The following is a 9,513-nucleotide window of genomic DNA, read 5'->3' as shown; positions in this document are numbered from 1 at the left end:
TTGAGGATTAAGGTGTGCCTGACCAACCCATGGTATTTTCAATAAACTCATATGCATTTGAAAGTTGGACAGTGAATAAGGAAAAATTGATGCTTTTGAGTTATGGTGTTGGAGGAGAATATTGAAAGTGCCAGGGCTGCTAAAAGAACCAACAGATCTGTTTTGGAAGAAGTGCAGCCAGAGTGCCCCTTAGAGGCCAAGATGACCAAACTTTGTTTCTCATACTTTGGGCATATTGTCAGGAGGGAGCAGTTGCTGGAGAAGGATATCATGTTTGGTAAGGTGGAGGAAGGATATCATGTTTGGTAAGGTGGAGGAAGGATATCATGTTTGGTAAGGCGGAGGAAGGATATCATGTTTGGTAAGGTGGAGAAAGACCCCCTGCAAGATGACACCCAACAACAATAGCAACCAGATGCAAGACACCAAAATCAAATTTACTACATCTGTATAAAGAAATGGTAGAAAAGCTCCATATCATCAGCAAAAACAAGACCAGGGCCAAATTTTAGAGCAGGCTATCAATTGTTCCTATAGATTTATTCAATTGTTTGTTTAGATTATAAATTCAGGCTGAAGCTGAAGAAAAAGAAAACAAGTACAGTAGAACCAAAATATCACCTGAGCATATCCCATCTGAATTTAGAAACCATCTCAAAAACCAATTTCACACATTAGAAACTAAGGACTGAAGGCCTGAAGAGCTGTGGGATGACATCAAGAACATCACATAGGAACAAAGCAAAAAGGCATTCAAAGATAGGAAAGAAAGAAAAGACCAAAATGGATGCCAGAAGAGTCTGAAACTTTATCTCCAGGTTGTTCTTGTTGCTAGGTGCCATGAAGTTGGTACCGACTCATAGCAACCCTGCGCAAAACACAAAACACTGCCCGGTCCTGCACCAACTTCACAATCACTGCTAAGTTTGAGCCCATTGCTTCTGCCACTGTGCCAATCCATCTAGGTGGTTCTTGCTTTTTTTCTCCAATCCTTCATTTTACTATACATACCTGTCTCCAGGGACTGCTCCTTCCTGATAATATGTAGGAAGTATAAGAAGCAAAGTCTGGCTATCCTGGCTTCCAAGGAGCATTCGGGCTGTGCTTCTTTCACATGCATATGAGGTTATTAAAAATATCATGACTTGAGTCAGTGCACCTTACTCTTCTCTTACTAAAGTCCTGGTGTGGCACTGTGGGATAATCCTTCGATTGTCAGGGCAGTTTGAACCACAAGGTTGACAGTTCAAATGTACCAGCCATTCTTTGGAAACCCTATACAGGGTTGCTATGAGGCAAACTGACTTACAGGTACTTAGCAACAACACCAACTAGAACACTTGCCTCCAGGTAGTGCCTTGTCAGTCTTGATCATTGGATTTGTCCTTTAGCCTAAAATTGTGAGTCATGTCTGGGATAGCAACATTTTCAACATTACCTAATCACCCCTTCCCTTCTTTTGCCTTCTGACTTTGATTGGCCTTTCCCTAAATGTCAAAAACCAACTAGACTAACTAGAAGTGGATCTGAAAAGAGGATCATTAAAGGTCTGAATACATAAAGAGATCATGAAAGTATTCATCACAAAGACATCAGGTTTATGCCACTGACAGACCCATTTGTTACACGTGGACTTTGCTAAAATACATAAATTCCTATTTCATAGCCTTATGTAGAAGAGAAGATTCAATTTCTTCAACTTAAACAACCAACCTTAATGCTTAATTCTCATGATTTGAAAATCTTTTCTAATCTCATTTTTCTTTCCGCCTCCAGCTGGGTGATATATATATATTTTTTCATCTATATTTAATCATTAACATAACATCAGTGTTGTTTGTAAGGTAATACCACCAAGTAGCCTGCCCAGACACTAATGGCTTAGTTGGAGGCTACACATTCCTAATGATTATGCATTCATGTAAAACTTGCTTTGCACAGTAGCAAAGTCAACTTTAAGTAAATCATGAACTTCATTTTAGTCAGTGTATCGCATATCAAAATTTGTGTAAGTACATGTTGACTTTTTGGTACAAGCCCAAGTCCCTAATCAATCTTCTAAGAAGGAAAAAAGAGGAATAAAAGAAAAGAAAAGAGAAAACTCTCAAAAAATGCGGTGGGTGGACTCATGCCCTACACTAATAATCTACCTCAAAGAATACCTTCTTTCAGACTACACAAAAATATAGTGCTTACATTTTTTCAAACCCACAGTTTATGTAGAAATTATTTTATGTTTAGATATCACTCACTAGTAACTGGTATTGAGCCAGCCCCAGAACTACATGAATACCGTATTTTACACATTATCTAACGCACACAGCATTTTGTTCTAAGCTGGTTAGGTAGTTATAGATCTATATGAAGTTTAAGGTCTAACCCACCCACATAGTTCCCTTTGTTCCAAACTTTTTCTTTTTATCCTTTCTTTCTTTTGTCTAGGTAAGCATCACAAGGGATTAAAAGAACAACAACAACAACAACCAACCAACCAACCAACCAAACAGAAATCAAATCATACATGTGGACTTTTGTAAACCAGGAATTCCTGTTACTGTTACTGTAAATCACTACCAGATGTTAAAATAGCAAAATGTTCATTACTCCTCCAAATAATAGAGTTGATTAATGAGGCACATTTACATTGTGGAATCTTGGTCTCTGTCATAAATGGACAAAGTTTAAGAAGTTTTACAAAGAAATCATGCAGATGGAGAAATAACTTTAACTATCATGCTTCAAAGGCAAAGTAAATATTAGGCATCTTGGGGCAGGATTTGGTCTTCTAAAGGGTAATAACTTCCAAATGAAACTAGTCTTTCTTCTTGTAGAAAAGAAATGGTAGCCATGTCATAAGTCTGAAAGATAGATTATGTTTCTGGTCTGTCTATGGCTTATAACATCTCAGTAAAGGAAATAGATTCAGGCAGAATTAAGGTATAGTACATAACCATTTAGAGGCAAGAAATTGTTTTACTCTAGTTATTTATGGGGTCCTGGTATGGTGCTATAAGATAAGCACTGGATTGCTAACCTCAAGGTAGGCAGTTCAAACCCACCAGTCATTCCTCAGAAACCCTATACAGGATTACTATCAGTTGGAATAAACTTGATGACACACAAGAGCATCAACATCTACCTAAAATATCAACTCCTCTGTTGGTTCCATGTGTGACTATACTGGTTTTTGTTTGTTTGTTTTAATGTTTTATTGTGAATTATGTGATAGTTTACATGGGAGAACATTAGCTTTACATTCATCCTATTGTATATCGTCTCATTGCCATGATTAAAATCCCCTCCATGCATCAACAACCAACCAAAGGGTATTCCCTGCAAGCCTGCCCCCGGGTCATCAGCACACAGTCCCTATCCCTCTCTGGGTCTAAAGTCCCCAACTGCTCCATCTCTCCATGTCATCGTCTCTGCCTCCATCTCTGGCGTCACTGCTTCTCTGGGTAGGGTCCCACTCTCTGTTCTTCTCCCTTGATGGTCCCAGGGACCTCCGCTCCTAGACTGCAGTCAATCACTCCCCTCCTTTTGCAACAAAATGTCTGCCTTTACATTTTCAACCCTCACAGTCAGTCCTGATAACAATTATTCACTATTGTATCACAAGAGACCTATCCACATCTCCTTTCATCAGCCCCACCCAAATAGATTGGATACTACTCAGTGGAGATTCTACCTTCCTCCACACCCTCTGGATCTAGGCTCCTGACTATACTGTTTTTGCAGAAGAATTATTCTAAAGAAAATCCTCTTTTGCTACTGAATAGATAATCTTCATTTGAAAAGTCACCGTAAAAGAAACCACTGGATTGCAAATACAATAGGTTACCAAAGTGACCCATAAGGAGCTCTGGTAGCGTAGTGGTTACGAATCGGGCTGCGAACCTTAAGGTCAGCGGTTCGAAACTACCAGCCGCTCCGCGGGAGAAAGATGAGGCTTTCTACTCCCGTAAGGATTTACACCCTCGGAAACCCTGTACAGGGTCGCTATGGGTCGGAACCGACTCGACGGCACTTAACAACAACAACAACAACAACCAAAGTGACCCATTTCGAAGTCACCTGTTTTGCACTTTATCCACCATTCACAGCTTCACCATGGAGCCATTTTCACAATTCCCTAAGCACAGTTCTCACCTCTGTAGCTGTGTTCTACTTTTACATGGAAGTGAAAGTAGCTTGATTCCAAATAGGAGCAAAACAACTGAAAATTAATAATAGGAACATGTGCAGAACATGTTTTTAGGAAAATAGGAAGTTATCAGAAATAAAATTAGACACATAACGAACAATATCCTAAGCCTAAGTGAGTTGAAATGCACTGGGATTGGTCAGTATAAGTCATAAGACTATATGGTCTACTATGCCAAGAATGACTAAGAGGAGTGACATCACTTTTGTCTTCCAAAAGGACATCTCAAAGTCTATCCTGAAGAGCAACGCTACCAGTGATAAGACAATAGTTATAGAAGGAAGACCAGTTAATAATACTATTAGTCAAATTTATGTACCAATACCAAGGATGAAGATATTGAAGTTTATTATGAAACATTTCAGTTTGAAATTGTTCAGATCTGCAATAAAGATGCATTGATAACTAATGGAATGTGAAAATTGGGAACAAAGAAGGATCAGCAAAATATTACCTTAGTGATCAAAACAACACCGGAGATTGCATGATGGGAATCTGTAAGACCAATGACTTATTCATTGCAAATATCGTTTGTTTTTTTTCAAAAGTATAAATGGTGACTATACATGTGGACTTCACCAGATGGAAGGCACAGTAATAGAATTGAGTACATTTGTGGAAGGAGATGATGGACAAGAGGCTAACTGTGAAACAAATCTCAATTAGTTATATACTTGTTCAAGTTTAAGCTAAAGAAAATTAAACCAAGTCCATGAGAGCCAGAGAGTGACCTTGATTATATTCTACCTAAATTTAGATACCATCTCAAAAGTAGATTTGATGCATTGAATGCTAATGAACAAGAACCAGACAAGTTGTAAGGTGATATTAAGGACATCATACATGAAGAATCAGAAGAGACTATGAAACTTTCTCTTGAACATAGAGTAACTAAAAAGAATGGAAAAATGATGAAATCAAAGGACAAAACAGTTGATTTAAAAGGAGCCTTAAGAAGACAGTATTATCATAAAATGTGCAATGACCTAGAATTAGAAAACCAAAAGGGAAAAACAAACTTGTCATATCTCAAGAAGAAACAACTGATGAAAAAAAATTCAAACATCAATTTGAAAAATTGGAGGATTCTATTGGCAAAACATGAGATAGATTGGCAAAGTGGCAGCATCGATGTACTCAAGCCTAGCAACAATAGTGAGGTTGGCCTAGGATCGGTCAGTGTTTCAACCTGCTGTGCATAATATCACTATGTGTTGATACCACCAATTCGATGGCACCTAACAATATTGGCAAATTGGGTCCTAGTGTAGTGCTGTAGTATAAGCACTGGACTGTTAACTGCAAGGCCAGAGGTTTAAACCTACCAGCAATACCTAGAAAAGCAGTGTTAGTCAGTGTTAGCATATTAAAATTTGTGTAAGTACATGTTGACTTTTTGGTAAAGGCCCAAGTCCCTAATCAATCTTCTAAGAAGGAAAAAAAGGAAGAAAAGAAAAAACTCTAAAAAATGCGGTGGGTGGACTCATGATGGCTGTGAGTCAAAACTGACTGGATGGCACTTAGTAACAACATGGGCAAAAGAACTGCACAGGAAACATAAAAATAATAGAGTGAAGGAATACACAGAGTCATGATACCAAAAAGAATTGGTCGATTACCAGTCATTTCAGGAAAGAGCATAAGATCAAGAGCCCATGGTATTAAAGGAAAAAGTCTATTCAGCACAGAAAACATTAGTGAAAAACAAGCATTAGGAATTCAGATGTTTCATCAAACATCTATCACCCTGTAAGTTCTCACTCTTTTATGTCAAGAAATTGGAAGACAACTACTTGACAAACTGACTGGAAGAGATTCTTGTTTGTACCCATTCTAAAGAAAAGTGCTCTAGCAGAATGTGGAAATTATCAAACAATATCACATGGAAATTAACTTTTGCTGAAGATAATTCAAAATTGGTTGTAGCAATACATGGACAAGAAACTGCCAGAAATTCATGACAGATTCAGAAGAGGATGTAGAAGGAAGGGTAACATTGCTGATTTCAGATCGATTTGGGCTGAAAGAAAAAGTACCAGAAATATATTTATTTGTGTTTTATTGATTATGCAAAGGTGTTCAGCCTTATGGATCAGACCAAATTATGAATAATATTACAAAGAATGGAAATTCCAGATTACTTTATTGTGCGCATACAGTACGTGTACCCAGACAAAGAGCCATTTAAACAGAAAAGGAAGCTATTGAGTGGTTTAAAACCAGGAAGCGTGTGCATTAGTGTTGTATCCTTTTACCATATGTATTCAATCTGTATGCTAAGCAAATAGTCCAGAAACTGAATTATATGAAGAAGAATATGGCTTAAGGATTGAAAGATGGTTCACCAACAGTCTGCAGTATACAGATGACACAACCTTGCTTATTGAAAGCAAAGAAAACATGAAGTACTGATGAAGATCAAAGACTACAGCCTTTGTATGGATTACACATCAGCATCAAGAAACCAAAAAAATTCACAACTGAACCAAGAAGCCATATGATATTAAACAGAGAAGTGATCAAATGTATCACGGATTTAATTTTACTTCAATCCTCAGTCAACATCCATGGAAGTAGCAGGTGATAAATCAAATGTATTTCATAGGGCAAATCTGCTGCAAAAGATCTCTTTAAAGTGTTAAAGAGCAAAGGTGTCAATTTGAAGGCTAAAGTGCACCTGACTCAAAGTGCCATGGTCCTTTCAGTCACTTCATCTGCATGAGAAAGCTGAACAATTAATAAAGAAGACCAGAGAAGAATTGGTGCATTTGAGTGATGGCATTATCGAAGAGTATTCAATGTACCACCAGAAAAACAAACAAATCTTTCTTGGAAGAAGAACAATCAGATATTTCTTAGAAGCAAGGACCCTGATACTTTGTCTCATTTATTTTGGACATGTCATCAGGAGAGACCAGTCCCTGGAGAAGGACATCATTCTTACTAACAATGTAGTTGTTGTTGTTAAGTGTCCTCGAGTCAATCCCAACCCATAGTGATCCTGTATAGGGTTTCCAAGGAGCAGCTGGTGAGCTTGAACCTCTGATCTTGCAGTTCAAATGGCTTTGCAGTCTGACACATTAGCCCACAGTGCCATATCAGGACTCCATGTGAGCCAGGGAAAAAGAGTAAGATCTTCAATGAGATGGATTGGCACAGTAGTTGCAAATACAGGCTCAAACGTAGTTATAAATGTGAGGATAGTAACAAAGCAGACTGTGCTTCATTCTATTGTGCATAGGGTCACTATGTGTCTGAGCTGACTAAATGGTACCAAGTAACAACAAAGGGTGTTAAAAAAATAACACGGGGAGGGAACCTGACATTGGCAGGAAATCAGAAGTCTTCTCCAAGAGGCTGACCTTGAATGATTCATTGGCAGCTAGAGGTGAGGGTTTTGTACATAAAACTTGGTTCAGACACTTTGGAACCTGCAAGAATCATGTCACCTGCATGCTTATGTGCAATTAATTTCTCAATCAAGTATTTGTTTACTTTTGTACAGACCTCTTTTGCTGTAGTACAGTGTGTGCTTGTGTGAGTATTTACGTGTATGTACCATTTAATATTTTAGTAGGCAGTATTAGGTAATCATACAAAACATTGGCTTTGGAACAATCACAAACAAGGTTGAACCCTGCACTCATTAGGGGTGTGTCAGGTAATCTAAATTCAATGAGCCTCAATTTTCTCATGGAAAATGGGGATATTAATGAGCATGCCAGAAAGTGACTTGAAAAATTCAATAAGAAAGTTTTATTGTTGATGTTAAGTGCCATTGAATCAGTTCTGACTCATGTTGTTGTTGTTGTTATGTGCCGTGGAGTCGGTTCCAACTCATAGCAACCCTGTACAAGGTTTCTGAGGCTGCAAATCTTTACAGGAGCAGAGAGTCTCATCTTTCTCCTGTGGAACAGCTGGTAGTTTCGAACTGCTGACCTTGAGGTTCACAGTCCGATTCATAACCGCTATGCAATAGCTACATTCTATATAGGGTTTCTGAGGAGTGGCTGGTGGGCTTGAACCATTGACCTTGTGATTAGCAGATATAGTTTAGAAAGTCCTAAACATTATGTTTCAAACAGAGTAGATGCCACACTCTCAAATTAATATTAATAAAGTTTTAGTTTGTTGTTTGTTTGTTTGTTGTTTTTACCCAAAAGACCATTCTGGCTTGTCCAGCTCAGACTCCCTAGTTTCCCTCCATTGGACCCCAGGCCCCAAAAGCAAAACGAAACAAATCTGTCTCTAACTGAGTCGATTCCAACTCAGAGTCCATAAAGACCAGATTAGAACTGCTCCATTGTTGTTGTTGTTGTTGTTGTCAGGTGCCATCGAGTCAGAACCGACTCATAGCGACCCCATGCACAGCAGAACGAAACAATGTCTGATCCTGAGCCAACCTCACTACCGCTGCCACACTTGAGTCCATCAATGATGCCACCTGGCTGATCTATCTCGGTAGGGGTCTTCCCCTTTTTCTCTGACCCTCCATCTTACCCAGCATGACATCCTTCTCCAGCCATTGTTTCCTCCGGACAATATGTCCAAAGTAGGAGAGACGAAGCTTAGCCATCCTGGCCTCCAAGGAGCACTCTGGCTGCACTTCTTCCAAAACAGATCTATTGGTTCTTTTGGCAGAACTACTCCATAACATTCCCAAGACTTAAATATTTCAGGAAGCTGCCAGCCACCTCTTTCTTCTAGGGAGAGCGGTTAATGGGTTGGAACCATTGGCTATTTGGTTCACAGCCAAGCGCTTCACCACTGTGCTACTAGGGCTCCTTAGTACCAGATTACTCAGAGATTATAAATTCTTCCCTCTCCCAATGTTTTTTTTTTTTTGGTCAAAAAATGAACAAAAATTCCTCTTTGACACATTTGTAATTGAGCTTGAAACCTGAGCAGGCTTTTGTCTTCTTTTTGAGGAAACCACTAGGATCTTCATAACACATCTCCTTGTCTGTTACTGGAGGGTCCTTGGATCTGCTGAATGGAGGATTGTATTACTAATATGAGAAGAAGAATTAGGTGGATGAAAGAATGAGTGACTGTTACCAGCCCTAAACCTAATAAGTGACATGTGGCTTTAAAGAAAGAAATATTGCCCCCAACTCCTTTTGATAATAAAGCATGTGTTTCAGTGAAAAGTCCATTTTTTCCTGGAGAGCTAAACAATGCTTAGCTACCCTTGAGGCTGACCTCCTCTTTTGAAATGCGTTCTGTTTTCATTATCGGGCAGCTGACGTGGTTATTTTCCTACCTGAGCAGGCTCTTCATCATCATTAGGTTTCCACACCAACATCAGC

Source organism: Chrysochloris asiatica, unplaced genomic scaffold (assembly GCF_000296735.1).
Source record: "Chrysochloris asiatica unplaced genomic scaffold, ChrAsi1.0 scaffold00460, whole genome shotgun sequence".
In the NCBI taxonomy this organism is placed as follows: domain Eukaryota; kingdom Metazoa; phylum Chordata; class Mammalia; order Afrosoricida; family Chrysochloridae; genus Chrysochloris; species Chrysochloris asiatica.
The sequence above is the reverse complement of the archived record's forward strand: the minus strand, read 5'-3'. Positions refer to the sequence as shown.